Raw genomic sequence first — 16,096 nt, 5'->3', positions numbered from 1 at the left:
GTGGAGAGGGCTCCATGCTGCCACAGACTTCAAAGAGGTGAAACGACAGAACCCCAGCACGTCACCCACCCTACCGGACGAACTCAACGCGTTCTACGCTAGGTTCGACCCCTCTGCCAGAGCGCCCCCCCTCCTCCCCCCCCCCCTCTCCCACCCCTCTCCCCCTCTCCTCCCCCCCAGCACGTAACAGGAGACGAGTTGCCAGAACTGCACGAACTGTATAACCAGCGGTGCCTCAGGAGGTCCCTGAAGATCATCAAAGACACAAACCATCCCCACAACAGCCTGTTCTCCCGGCTACCCTCAGGGAGGAGATACAGGGTTCCAAAAACACGCACAAATCGCTTGAGGAACAGTTTCTTCCCGCAGGCCACGAGACTCCTAAATATGCACAAATAGTGCAGTAGTCGTACCGCAGTACCGTACTGCAGCTGCTACTATTACGGATGCCTAACGTTTAATTGTAAATTTAAGTGTATGTTTAATAAGGTGCCTAACGTTTAATTGTAAATTTAAGTGTATGTTTAATAAGGTACATGCTATTTGCACATGTATGTATAAAACGTCGAATTTGGAATGTCTGAACACGTCTAACGTATGCACATGACATGTGCACCTATGTGCAATGAATATGCCACTGTCGTATAAGCCACCGACTTGTCTTATTGCTTATAAGATGCCTATTTCTTATTGCCTTATTGCTGTCTTATTGCTTATTGATGCCTATTTCTTATTGCCTATTACTTATTGCTGTTGCCTATTTGTACTATGTCGTAAACGGAGTCCACTGCACAAGAATTTCACACGTGGTACTTGTACCATGGAGTGACAATAAAAATCTTGAAATCTTGAACCTCCTCTCATGTATCGCGCCTAATTTTACTCGATCATATCACGTGCCTGCAGGTGCTCTAATTTGAAAGAAATTCAACCTTTTCTGTGTGTTTCAGCTGTCATATTTTTTGGGCTGCTACAGACTGCAATGCACGCACGCATGTAGTCCACACTCAAACCATGTCAAACCACAGCTTCAGGGAAACCCCCTGTGTCTTGGCTGTGACTGCGTTGTGTCGGTCAGAGAAATGGAGACAGGTGACGGATGTGTGTGCAGCGTGAATCACGTTCCCAATTAATGGACAGAGCTCACACACACATATTATCAATGCTGGTTATAATATTATTGTATACAATATATGCTGTAAAACAGGCTATAGGGAATATGAGATGACCGAGGACATATGCTATGTAAATGCACATTGCAATAACTCCATTCTACAAAGTCAGATGAACAATTTCTGTCATGTTTTTAATAGTTTGTTACTGTTTACCATTTAATTGATATACTCACTTTTGCCATTTTGTTAGTTAAGTGTTGTTGGCGTGGCCGACTGCCTGTAAACTATTTTATAGAAAGCATCTAACCAATGAGCTCAACCCTACAGTAGTCACATTACCATGGATTGCGGGTATCATCACAGCCCTTTTGCCAGCTTTGCATTTAATATCACAAATATTGAAGACTTCAATATTTGTGATATTGACGCTCGCTTAGCGAGCGTTGTCTGCATCAAGTTTTGAAAAGTTTAACCACACTTTGACCACTTTGCGGGCTGCTGCCCGCACTGACTGAACCTTGTTTTGAAAGGCTCCAGTGGTGACGTAATCTCACGCTCATATGGTGCTGTCTCCATCGACCTCCTAGAACCCTCCCACGCTGCCTCCTGGCCAAACAGAGAGTACCCTACCGTTCTGGGGCACTCTTCCGGGTGGTTAGCATGGGCATCCAGGTGGTTGTGTTCGCTTGACTCAGTAACAAACGTTCGTTGACCCAGGACTGCTGTTTAAAGTGGTGGATGTAGTTGGGCTCCCTCCCTTCCCAAATCCCCTTCCCAGATTGGGAAGTGCCCTTATCTGATGCATTATCCTGGTTATCACTTGCCGATTCATAGTGTTAAGTGTTGCTAATAAAAAAACACAATTTCAGACGGACAAGCCCGTCTTTATTGTCACACGATTACAATCAACACATGCACGGAGGGCCACAACACACACATGCTGACGGTGGCCGGTGAAATTTGTCCTCTGCATTTAACCCATCCTGGCTTTGTCCTTTCCTCCGGGTGGCAGGCCAGGAGCAGTGGTCGCTTTCTCGTACAGCGCCCGGGGACCGACTTCGGATGTTGTCGTCACTGGTCGGATGGCGATGACGATCTGATCTTCTGCATGTTTTTAATGGGGGGGGGGGTTATATACGGAGGAGCCCCCCTGGGGGAGCACGGGGAGAACATGCAAACTCCACACAGACAGAAAGGCCCTTACGACGAGATACCCCACCTGGGCAGTAGGCACTGAAGATATGGGGGGGAACACAACCACAGCGCCCAGTGTCCCAGACGAGAATCGAACTCAGGACCTTCTGACTGCGAGGCGACAGCTCTACCACTGAGCCACCGTGCCCCAATATAGTATCAATATAGTTGACAGCCACACACACTCATGCCGACGGAGGCCGGTGAAATATAGTCTCTGCATTTATTGCACATATAGGCTTGTCCTTTCTCCGGGGGGCAGCCAAGAGCAGTGGTCAGCTTTCTTAGTGTACAGCGCCCAGGGACAATCTTGAAACATTGATGTCACTGGTCAGATGATGATCTTCTGCATGTTTTAGTGGGGGTCTATAGCGATGTTGTATGGAGGAACCCCAGGGGAGCACAGGGAGAACACTTAAGACTTAAGCTAACGTAGATGTCTTCAATCATCAATTTATATAGTTGATAATACTAGCATGTATGACATCACTGATGATGTCATCAGTAATTATGACACTCGTGATGTTGTGAGGTATTCATGGCTCTGGGAATGTCATCGTATCCGATGAGGTCATTGAATTGATGTCACACAGCCTCGTGTCACTGCTGATGTCATGTCACTATTTGCGGTAGCTCCGGGAGGCCCGGCCGGCCTGGTTGGCATCGGATTGGGCTCTTTGGCAGCACATCCTGCCGTGAATAAGCACCTGACAGGAACCTTTCTAACAGCTGCGTTCAAGGACAAGTCGTAAAAAAAAGTAGTTGAGCTGTCACATGCCATTGAAATTTGGCATGTGAATCGATACTAGGTAGTACCAACGATGCCTTAACGGTATTCGAAGTTTGATAGGCCTACCGGAAACACACGGCTGTGATGAGCGCGGCTCCTTTCCCACTGCCGTCCTCCGACAGCATGAAATTGACGCTACACTGAGGAGAGAGTTCGTCCACTGTCTGCTGCATGATGCGGGAGAAATGTGGATGTAATTTGTAGAGGGTCCCATCCACCCCTACAGTGATGTTCAGTTGCTCCAGTCCACGGTTCTCTCTGATCTTATCCACCACAGCTGCCATTCCTGCTCCGCAAAGCTGAGCCGCACGACGTGATACTGCTCCACACACCTCTTTGACGATGATGCTGTCATCACAGGTGCTGTCCAACCCAAGGCCTTGCAGGATGGATCTCACCTGCACCAAAGCCAGCCTGTCATTCTCTATCTGTGAGAGGTACTTTGTCTCGAAGATGCCTCTGGTCTTCAGAGTTTCAGAGATCTGTCCTCTGAACAGGAAGCCTCTCTTGGTCAGATCTATCAGGATGTTCCGCACAATTTCGCCAAGATACATGCCACTGCACATTTTCTCATATCTGTGTTCACCTGGATTGATGGAGAGGTCATCCACGGCACGATCGTACTCCGGCCTTATATCGTCAAGGCAACCGTTGTCTCCGAAAGCCCCCCACTCCATGTTGACACACATGACTCCTTCGTCTCCATCTATCATCTCAATGTTCTCAATCTCCTCCATGTAACATGCATTAGTGCCAGTACCAGCGATGAGTCCGATCTCGCAGCTATGATCTTCATAGGCACACGTCATCATGGTCCCCACTGTGTCGTTGACAAGGGCCACGACATCCATTTCAAAATCCTCTCTCCTCTCGATCGCCTCCCTCAGCAGTTCCACCACATCTTCTCCCTCACAGTCCGTTGCTGTGAAGCCCTTGGTCCACGTCAGCAGGATACCATTGTCCAGGCTGGTCTGTTGGCAGGGGAAGGAGAAGGTGAAGCCCATAGGAAGACGAGCGCCCTTCATCCCCATGTAGTCCAGGAAGTCGCTGACACACTGCACTATATGGTCGAACAACTCTTCCCCTGTCCCCTGCATCACTTCCAGAGGGATAGTATAGATCTTCTGTTGCATGTCCACGGTTCCTTTTTCAGAACAAAGATTGACCAACAAAACTCTGAAATTAGTCGCTCCGAAATCCACCGCCAGGAAGTCACCATCCTCTGTGCCGTCAGGTGTCCTTCGTACAAAGGTTGGCAGCATCTTGACAGTAGCAGAGTCCTGAGTGCTCTTCGACAGGCCATTCTGGATCTCTATCCTCATTCGCTGTTTTACCTCCAGCAGTTGTTCTGTCGTCAGGCGGAATTCTGACAGTATCTGGTTTTTTTCACGTGATTGGTCGGCCAGTCGGCAGGCCACAGCCGTCACCATGGCCACACCCTTCCCAGTGCCACTCTCTGACAGGAGGAACCGCACGTCAGAGTCTGGCACCAGACGACAGACCATCTTATGGAGACGACTAGCATATTGTGGGTGGTTCTTGTAGAGGTCTCCATCGATGCCTACGGTGGTTTGGAGCTGTGCCGATCCTTTGTTGTCCTTCAACCTCATTAGGATGGCACCCAGCGTAGCAGCTATGAGGTTGGCAGAGCGCAGAGACACAATGGCACACACATGCTGCACAATAATACAGTCATCGCTCGATGGATCCACACCAAGATTGATCAGAATCTCTCTGGTTTTACTTAAGCCCTCCTCAATCTCCTCTATAGCTGAGACATGCTTGGTCTCAATCTTCCCTCTAGCGAGCAGGCCAGGAGTGCCCCTTCCCTCAAACAGCAGACCTTCTTTAACCATCTCCACCAGGATAAGACGGACCAGCTCCCCCATGTACATGCCACTGACCATCTTCTCAAAGAGCTGTTTTCCGGGGTTGAGGGAACCATTGTCTATCTCTTTGTCAAACTCCGTCCTGATCTCCTCCAGGCTGCCGTCGTCTCCGAAGGCTCCCCACTCAGTGTTCACACACATGCGGCCCTCGTCTCCCTCCACCTTGTCAATGTGCTGCATCTCCTCCATGTAGCACGCATTGGTACCCGTACCAATGATGATGCCCACTTCACACTGCTGGTCATCAAAACCACAGCCCATCATGGTCCCCACTGTGTCATTCACTACTGCCATGATCTCAACTTCATAGTCTTGTTTCTTAATGGCCTTGTTGAGCAGCTGGACAACATCCATCCCCTGCACTCCACTGGCCTTAAAGTTCTTTGTCCATGTTATCAGATAGGCCTCGTCTAGTTTCGTCTGCTGGACCGGGAAGGCGAAGGTAAATCCGACTGGCAGTTTCTTGTCTTTGATGTTGCGTTTCTCAATGAAGTCGCCAAGACACTCTGCCACATGGTCAAACAGCTTTGTTTCACTGCCAGTCATGATATCTGCCGGCGTGTCATAGATTTGACTCTCCATCTCAATGGTCTGTTTATTATCTTGACTCACTTTGACAAGGACAATCGTGAAGTTAGTGCCTCCCAAATCCAATGCAATGAAGTCTCCCTTCTCTGTGCCGTCAGGGATTGAACGCACATATGTTGGCAGCATCTTCAGCGTGGCGGTGCTGCTTGTGTCCCGCCCCAGTCCACTGGATAGCTCCCTGGAGAACCGCTGCATGATGTACCATAAGGTATCATCAGAGAAGCTCATGGAGGACAGGTAATTATCAATCTTTTCAACCTGGTCATCCTTGAGTTCAGAGTTGTCTAGTAGATGGTGTGCACTCATACTGATCCTCTTTGTACTCTAGTATTGGCCCACTACTTATGTAGCCTCAGCCAGGAAGATTTATGACATCACTGATGACATCACGAATCACGATTACTCGAGTGACATCACTGGTAATGTTGGAGCCTATCACACAAATAGTTGGGTCATAGAGACACTGAATGAAATAGGCCACGCCCAAAGTTGGAGAAAGTGCTCCATTCAGCTCTACACCAGTGTCATTTTCCTTGAATTAAACATGGCTAAAAGCTGTTGTGTGGTGGTGGGCTGTACAGCCAACAAATAAAAAATTACATTAGTTTTTTGTACTCCCGAGCAAAATATCTCAAGCAAAATAACCTGGGTCTCAGGATATTTATCTCCACCAGAGGCGAAGTCAGGGGGAGATTAGGTGATCGTTTGTGTGTGTGTCTGTCTGTTCCCTCCTCACTGGTGTAGCGCCTGCATTTACTGTTAGGTGATGTCATACCTACATCTCCTCATGAATACGAACTGTTAGATCATGTCATGCCTACATCACTATCTGACTACGTCACTGGACACTGTTAGGATGTCATCATTGGGATGTCGACAGTGATGTCATAATTTATGATCATGTCATCTTTGATGGTCTCACTGATGATGTCATAACACAATGTAATGTCATATTCGGGACCTATAAGGGTTTGCTCTGCTAGTCTTCTGCAGTTATCCATAGATTCATCTCACGGCAACCTTCTGCAACAGTTCCCATCTTCGAACCTTGCAGAATCACCTATCCACACTGGCATCACTGGCATCTATAACCCTCAACAGTGACATCATATGTCAAGAGACATCAGTGAAATCATCAATGATGACATTATCATCAATTATGACATCACCATGTTGTGTTGTTCACAACCTCAGCAGGGAAGGATTAATGACATCACTGATGGTATCACACTCTAGGACACAATGCCTTTGGCATCATCAGTAGTTATGACATCATCAGTGATTTATAACACAATGGTGCCTATGACATAATGGCGGGTAGGACATTAACTCATTCACCGCCAATGACGTCTTTGACGTGTTATCAGAAATAGCCCTCCCCGCCAATGACGTGTTTGACGTGTTTTTGTTTTTATGAGTGCAGCGCATAGTTGAAACACTTACCCAGCCTGTGACATAGTTTCGGGTCCCTAACCTCAAACTCAAGCCGACAGCACGTTATCAAACACATACCGCAGCTGTTGTTTGAAATTAGGAAGAAGGTGGAAAGGAAACGCGCTTCCTTGTTGCAGAGGAGAAACGCCATTGAAATGCCCCCTCGCCGCGCTGCAGAGCTGATCGACTTGCTGCACAGCAGCGGACATCGAAACCGCAGTAGTCAAACCCGTGACCAACATGATCGATCCTGGTCCCTGGACTCCGTTCCTATGTGCCAGCCCGAAAGAGACGAGACGGAGTCACAACTGTGTGGAGGAGGAGAAGCTGTTCTCCTCCTCCACACAGCCTCGCCACATAAATGGCTTTCACACAGAGGGCTGCGTGCCCTCCAGTGTTGCTCCTGGCCAATCCCAGCGCCACAGGGCGTGGTTATTGCTTATCCTAAGTGGGGTTAGAAATCTAAAAGGGGGATCGTGTGTGTGTGTGTGTGTGTGTGTGTGTGTGTGTGTGTGTGTCTGTCTGTCTGTCTGTCTGTCTGTCGGTGTGTCTGTCTGTCTGTCTGTCTGTCTGTCTGTCTGTCTGTGTGTCTGTCTGTACACTCACTCACACTGAGCAAACTGTACTGTTGAATGTAAAAAAAGCACTTCATATATATATATATATATATATATATTTTTTTTTTTTTTTGTCATTTGTGTCATAATGAATAATATTTACATGTCTGATGTCAATACAGTTCAAAATAAAAGAATTGAGAGCGAGTTCTGCCTGATATTGTGTGCTGTGTACATAAATGCCATTTTCTGCAATTTCTTTTCTCAAAAAGACCTTTTGGGTGAAAACAGGGTGTATATAAATGGCTATAAGTAGAGTACAGAACATGCTAAAAGCTCACTTTTTTTTTCCTGGTGAACCCAGAGACATACATCTTCATTTTGAGGTATTGCAAACCACTCTGGTGCTAATAGATAATTTACTGTGGGTCTTGAAAGATGACCAACAATTATGAAAATCTTTGGCCTGTGCTAAATATTGGCAGTCCTAAACTGGCCCTGAATGAGTTAACAGTGATTTATGACATCAGTGATGATGTCAAAGACAGATACATACAGTACAGACATGCGTCTGATTCCATCATCGATCACATCACAATTGCTCGTTGTCCATGTTGTTGGTTATTATTATACAATATGCTTTAAAACAGGTTATAGGGAATGCTATGTTGTTGGTTATTATTGTATACAATACATGCTGTAAAACAGGCTATAGGGAATATGAGATGACCGAGGAGGCCATATGCTATGTAAATGCACATTCCAATAATTCCATTCTATAAATTCAGATGAACAATTCTGCCATGTTTGTTACTGTTTACCATTTAACTGGTATTCTCCCTTTTGTCATTTTGTTAGTGAAATGTTGGCGTGGCTGACTGCCTGTAAACTATTGTGATATGGACACAGATGGACTGTACTATGTGAAAATATGAACAGTAATGAACATATCATGACTTAACATGCTTTCCTCTTTAGCCTGAAACCTCTGCTGAGAGGGGACAAATGGTTATTTTATGGTTGCCCTGCAGGACTTTTCACACCTATGGGCTTCAAAGGGATATGTGCATTGTCTACCTTTGATCTAATCAAGACATTGTCCCCTACAGCCAAAGGTAAACAAACTAGAGACAATGCCCTTGGAACTGAAACTCGAGAGTGGGTTGAGCCCATTCCAATAACCAAAACATGTGATTGGCTCACAACGCCATGCTCATTTTAATATTTGGTTTTCCTTAAAACTACTGTAAAACAAAGATTCTACAACAGCATGAGTGAATACTGGATTCTGATTGGCTAGCAACAGTGGTAAATAGGCCAACAATCTACAGTTCGGCTCCAACCGCAGTATCACTCCGCTCCCTGATGCTGACTCCGCTCCCTGTGCTGACTCCGCCCACTGTTAGCCTGTCAGTCTGCAAATCTCTAACAAGGAAATGGCCGATCTCTAACAAGGAAATGTCCGATTTCGTAGTAACGTTTGATTTACTGGGTGGATTGAGTTTTGAGCAGTGGTTAGATGAAGATGAAGGTGAAGTGAACAAAGAACGACATGGTGAAATTGGGGAGAGAGAACTGGCTGAGCTTGAGTTGTCACGAGTTCGGACTAGCGGGAGGTCGGACTAGCGGGAGGTCGGACTAGCGCCCGGACCCCGAACCTGGGACTGTCAAACAAACAAACGCCCTCTGCAGTCACCAGATATCAACACACCACCACCAAAACGGGCTGCTTTAGATAACTGTTTAAATAACTGTACTTTTACAGGCAATGTATCAATAACTGTGAATCCCGTTAAGGAATAGGTTAGTTGTTTTTTGGCTCAAAGGCAACTAAATGTTTAGTGCAATCATTGATCTTGTGTATGGAACTATATTCTGTGGCGGAAGGATAAATGTATTCTGAAACCAGTAATGATTGTAAATAAATGAATTGGATGTTACAATTGTGTATTTTTTATATTATTTGGTAGCTGTTGTAGAAAACAAATTTACCACTCGAGGTCGGGGTTTGTGGCCACATTTACCACTGGTACAGGGTTTATAGCACTCGGCTTCGCCTCGTGCCACAACCCTGTACCAGTGGTAAATGTGGCCACAACCCCCTCCCTCTCGTGGTAAATTTGTTAAGTTTAAGCTGGAGCATTCGGTAGGCTCTTTCACACCGGCCTTGAAAGCCGAAGAATGCACGGAAAATAGGATTAGCGCCTCCGATGTGAAAGTCGTGAATGCGCTTTGGTGGATAATTGTTTTACGCCTTTTGTCCCGCGACGGGAGGTAGTAACAGCGCCGGGTTACCTGGCAACCCGCCTCCACTTGAAAGGTCGTCGCAGCGAGCCGGAAAAGGTGCGAATAGTCTGCTCATTCATAAAAAAATGACAGGGGAAATCACCTCATGTGATCAAGAAAGTGCAGTAGTGAAAGTAAAAAAAGTAGCCTATAGCCTACAATCATGACTGCAGGGACGCCAGGAGGAATGCTCCGTGCGGTTAGGCTTTATGCTCAAACGATGTTGACATTAGTTAACGTTAAGTAGTCATGTGCATTTATAGCCTATACTATTCCCCCGACGAACGTTATGCAGACTGCAGCGGTTTGATATGCGGGCGGTCGTGTATCGTTCCAATTTTAGTAGGACACCATATCGATCTGCCCGCCCACCATGCGAGTGCGCCTATCCTCCCTGCTCAGCGGACATAGGAGAAGGAGGGAAGTCTTGTTGTTGAATGAATTCGTTCATCATACAGTAGCCTAGGCTACACTAACCTATGAAAATATTCATTTGGGCTAGGAGGAGCAGGAAATCCCTCCGCTCGCCTTTCAATGCGGGAGCAGGGGATTTCACCTGAAAGTACAGAGCAGCACGGTAATGTGGCCGTGCTGCTTGGCTCGTGTGAAAGCAATTTCTGTGGCGAGGTGGCTGGCTTTACGGGACTCCTAAACGGCAACTTTTGCGCGATCTGTGTATGAAAGAGCCTAGTCTTTAAGGATCAACTTGAAGGGGGAGGATGTGCCAGGAAGACAGCACGTCTCCCCCCCCTCCTCTCTGCACCCTCTGCTAGCGCCTAGGCCTGACCAGGCCCCGGAGGAACTGAGCCCAACAGCCAGCATCAGAGGCAGAGATAGACTACAGTGAGAAGGCCGTGAGTCTATAGGAAATAGCATGCGTAACTGAGATAGCTCTACTTAATCTGTTTAATTTAAGTCGGTTTAGTTGTTATAAATCGCAAGGGAAAGCCCTCCTTGTGCTTTCAAACTCGTGCTTAGAGCAGCAGCTCTTCCAGCCCAGAGATGCCCAGCTGGACCACGAACCGACTTCCAACAAGAACGCACCGCGAGCAGAACTGCTCAGCCGACTAGGAGAAGCCAGCAACACAGCCTGGTCGACAGCCCTCCAAACGCACCTCTCATACGGGGGACAAGAAGAAAAGACATACCGTGGCCTGTAACCAGCCACAGAAAGGGACAAAGCAGGGACAAAGCAGCAGACCACTGACGCAACCGACAGAGAGAACTGCACGCCAGCCCCAGACATCGACTCAGCCAACATCAGACTTCCGCTGCACGCTTCCCCAGGCCAGGGTGAGCTGCGCGGAGAACATAGCTTCCAAAACCAACGCCATCCTCTCTACTGCACCCCAGAGACGCCGTGCAGAGCAACCTTCCCAACAAACGGAACGATTCCCTTAACCGGGTGAATCCACGTGAGAGTTCATGGTTTAATGGTTCTGGGCAGTGTTAGGGTTTATTACAGTTTAATGTATGTTGATGTACAATGTTTTACACACCGTTAGTGATCTGTGAGAACTTGATGCCATCAGTGTGTTCTCTCTCTCTCTCTCTCTCTCTCTCTCTTTCTTAAATTTTGGCAAAACCACCATTTTGAAAGGAGGCGGTCTTCACACGATCAGACCGCCCCTCAGCCAATCCTGTGATTACATCACAGAGACAACCTGATGAACCACCCCTCCTTCGCTCTCTCTCATATACACACACACACACACACACACACACACACACACACACACACAAATGCTAATTAACACACACATACACACACACATATCGAAGTCTGCCCCCAGCCAACTTGCAGACTTGAACACACACACACACACACACACACACACACACAAATGCTAATTAACACACACATACACACACACATATCGAAGTCTGCCCCCAGCCAACTTGCAGACTTGAACACACACACACACACACACACACACACACACACACACACACACTCACAAGTGATGATGTTGTGATTAGTTGTAGAATTAGGTGATGAACTGACATTTTAATCATTGTGTTAATCCCCATTGATATTGTGATTCATTCAATCTTTTTATTACATAATCCTATGAATCTTGGTGATTCAGATTATTCATGATGTATTTTATCTGTGGAAATCTGTGACAGAAGCTTACGGACTTTAACCCTTCAATTAACCGTACAATGTACATTATATCATTATGAGACTGATATAATTTGGTTTGGTGTCTAAAATAGTCATAACTTGACTTTTAGACAGGTGTGTGGCCTTATCCACGCTGGTACCCCGAATCTTACAGAGAATACAATATTTTCTGTCAAATCTAATACATTTATGAATATTAATCATTCATAATTATTCATAATCATATTTCATAACCAAACCAGCTCCTACGAGCACAACACTATTTTATATAAAGCAAACCAAAAAAAGGTGATGACAGTAATGAGCTACAGTAGTCACATTACCGCGGTATTGCGGTTATCATCACAGCCCTTTTGCCAGCTTTGCATTTAATATCACAAATATTGCAGCGAGCGTTGTCTGCATCAAGTTTTGAAAAGTTTAACCACACTTAGACTTGCGGGCAGCACTGACTGAATCTTGTGTTGTTTTGAAAGGTGGTGACGTAATCTCACGCTCGTATGGTGCTGTGCTGTGTCTCCGTCGACCTCCTAGAACACCCTCCCCGGGCGCCTCCGGGGCACTCTTCTGGTGGTTAGCATGGGCATCCAGGTCGTCGTGTATTTCGCTGGACTCGTAGTAGTTGATGTTCGTTGACCCAGGAGGACAACTGTTTAAACTGGTGGACGTAGTCGGGCTGCCTCCCTTCCCAAACCCCTTCTCAGATTGGGAAGTGCCCTTATCTGCCCCTTTATCCTGGTTGTTATCGCTTGCCAATTCAGTCTGTGTTAATTAGTTGCATGTTGGTTCGTGATTTAGAAGAACTTGGAAGAACTGGACGGACAAACCCGTCTTTATTTGTCAGACGACAACCCAGAACACACGCATGCGGCCAGCCAGACACACTCATGCCGACGGAGGCCGGTGAAATATAGTCTCTGCATTTATCGCATCCAGGCTTGTCCTTCCTCCAGGGGGCAGCCAAGAGCAGTGGGCAGCTTTCTTGGTGTCCAGCGCCCGGGGACAATCTGGACACGTTGACGTCACTAGTCAGATGACGACGATCTTCTGCATGTTTTAGTGGGGGTCTATACCGATGTTGTATGGAGGAACCATACACAAGACTTGACTTAAGCTAACGAAGGAACATTTTCAATCATCAATCAATTTATATAGTTGCTAATACTAGCATATATGACATCACTGATGATGTCATCAGTAATTATGACACTCCTGATGTGAGGTATTCATGGCTCTGACAATGTCACCTCTCTTAGGCTCTTTGGCAGTACAACCTGCCGTGAATCACCTGACAGGAAGATTTCGAACAGCTGCGTTCAAGGACAAGTAGATGAGCTGTCAGGTATCGATAATTGGCATTGAAATTTGGCATGTGAATCGATACTAGGTAGTACCAATGATGGCTTAAAGGTATTCGAAGTTTGATAGCGCTACCGCAAACACACGGCTGTGATGAGCGCAGCTCCTTTCCCACTGCCGTCCTCCGACAGCATGAAATTGACACTACACTGAGGAGCGAGTTCGTCCACTGTCTGCTGCATAATGCGGGAGAAATGTGGATGTAATTTGTAGAGGGTCCCATCCACCCCTACAGTGATGTTCAGTTGCTCAAGTCCACGGTTCTCTCTGATCTTATCCACCACAGCTGCCATTCCTGCCCCGCACAGCTGAGCCGCACGACGTGATACTGCTCCACACACCTCTTTGACGATGATGCTGTCATCACAGGTGCTGTCCAACCCAAGGCCTTGCAGGATGGATCTCACCTGCACCAAACCCAGCCTGTCATTCTCTATCTGTGAGAGATACTTTGTCTCGAAGATGCCTCTGGTCTTCAGAGCTTCAGAGATCTGTCCTCTGAACAGGAAGCCTCTCTTGGTCAGATCTATCAGGATGTTCCGCACAATTTCGCCAAGATACATGCCACTGCACATTTTCTCATATCTGTGTTCACCTGGATTGATGGAGAAGTCATCCACGGCACGGTCGTACTCTGGCCTTATATCGTCAAGGCAACCGTTGTCTCCGAAAGCCCCCCACTCCATGTTGACACACATGACTCCTTCGTCTCCAGCTATCATCTCAATGTTCCTCATCTCCTCCATGTAACATGCATTAGTGCCAGTACCAGCGATGAGTCCGATCTCGCAGCTATGATCTTCGTAGGCGCACATCATCATGGTCCCCACTGTGTCGTTGACAAGGGCCACCACATCCATTTCAAAATCCTCTCTCTTCTGGATCGCCTCCCTCAGCAGTTCCACCACATCTTCTCCCTCACAGTCTGTTGCTGTGAAGCCCTTGGTCCACGTCAGCAGGATACCATTGTCCAGGCTGGTCTGTTGGCAGGGGAAGGAGAAGGTGAAGCCCATAGGAAGACGAACGCCCTTCATCCCCATGTAGTCCAGGAAGTCGCTGACACACTGCACTATATGGTCGAACAACTCTTCCCCTGTCCCCTGCATCACTTCCAGAGGGATAGTATAGATCTTCTGTTGCATGTCCACTGTTCCTTTTACAGAACAAAGATTGACCAACAAAACTCTGAATTTGCTCGCTCCGAAATCCACCGCCAGGAAGTCACCATCCTCTGTGCCGTCAGGTGTCCTTCGTACAAAGGTTGGCAGCATCTTGACAGTAGCAGAGTCCTGAGTGCTCTTCGACAGGCCCTTCTGGGTCTCTATCCTCATTCGCTGTTTTACCTCCAGCAGTTGTTCTGTCGTCAGGCGGAATTCTGACAGTATCTGGTTTTTTTCACGTGATTGGTCGGCCAGTCGGCAGGCCACAGCCGTCACCATGGCCACACCCTTCCCACTGCCACTCTCTGACAGGAGGAACCGCACATCAGAGTCGGGCACCAGACGACAGACCATCTTATGGAGACGACTAGCATATTGTGGGTGCATCTTGTAGAGGGATCCATCGATGCCTACGGTGGTTTGGAGCTGTGCCCATCCTTTGTTGTCCTTCAACCTCATTAGGATCGCACCCAGCGTAGCAGCTATGAGGTTGGCAGAGCGCAAAGACACAATGGCACACACATGCTGCACAGCGATACAGTCATCGCTTGATGGATTCACACCAAGATTGATCAGAATCTCTCTGGTTTTACTTAAGCCCTCCTCAGTCTCCTCTATAGCTGAGACATGCTTGGTCTCAATCTTCCCTCTAGCAAGCAGCCCAGGAGTGCGCCTTCCCTCAAACAGCAGACCTTCTTTAACCATCTCCACCAGGATAAGACGGACCAGCTCCCCCATGTACATGCCACTGACCATCTTCTCAAAGAGCTGGTTTCCGGGGTTGAGGGAACCATTGTCTATCTCTCTGTCAAAGTCCGTCCTGATGTCCTCCAGGGTGCCGTCGTCTCCGAAGGCTCCCCACTCAGTGTTCACACACATGCGGCCCTCGTCTCCCTCCACCTTGTCAATGTGCTGCATCTCCTCCATGTAGCATGCATTGGTACCCGTACCAATGATGATGCCCACTTCACAATGCCGGTCATCAAAAGCACAGCCCATCATGGTCCCCACTGTGTCATTCACGACTGCCTTGATCTCAGCTTCATAGTCTTGTTTCTTAATGGCCTTGTTGAGCAGCTGGACAACATCCATCCCCTGCACTCCACTGGCCTTAAAGTTCTTTGTCCATGTTATCAGATAGGCCTCGTCTAGTTTGGTCTGCTGGACCGGGAAGGCGAAGGTAAATCCGACTGGCAGTTTCTTGTCTTTGATGTTGTGTTTCTCAATGAAGTCGCCAAGACACTCTGCCACATGGTCAAACAGTCTTGTTTCACTGCCAGTCATGATATCGTCCGGTGTGTCATAGATTTGACTCTCCATCTCAATGGTCTGTTTATTATCTTGACTCACTTTGACAAGGATAATCTTGAAGTTAGTGCCTCCCAATTCCAATGCAATGAAGTCTCCCTTCTCTGTGCCGTCAGGGATTGAACGCACAAATGTTGGCAGCATCTTCAGCATGGCCGTGCAGTTTGTGTCCCGCCCCAGTCCACTGGATAGCTCCCTGGAGAACCGCTGCATGATGTACCATAAGGTATCATCAGATAAGCTCATGGAGGACAGGTAATTGTCAATCTTTTCAACCTGGTCATTCTT

At 47.3% G+C, this 16,096-nt stretch overlaps 2 pseudogenes across 2 annotated transcripts; both read right to left on the bottom strand.

Moving 5' to 3' along the window:
• Window positions 1–3,161: 3,161 nt before the first annotated feature.
• LOC310789070 (hexokinase-1 pseudogene) lies at window positions 3,162–5,882 on the bottom strand (annotated as a pseudogene). The gene has a single exon. The product of its transcript is annotated as a hexokinase-1 pseudogene (transcript).
• A 7,529-nt stretch (window positions 5,883–13,411) lies between these two features.
• On the bottom strand, window positions 13,412–16,096 carry LOC310789069 (hexokinase-1 pseudogene; annotated as a pseudogene). Its single transcript has one exon. The product of its transcript is annotated as a hexokinase-1 pseudogene (transcript).

Source organism: Poromitra crassiceps, assembly GCF_964638095.1.
Source record: "Poromitra crassiceps genome assembly, chromosome: 14".
NCBI lineage: Eukaryota > Metazoa > Chordata > Actinopteri > Beryciformes > Melamphaidae > Poromitra > Poromitra crassiceps.
The sequence above is the reverse complement of the archived record's forward strand: the minus strand, read 5'-3'. Positions and strand labels throughout refer to the sequence as shown.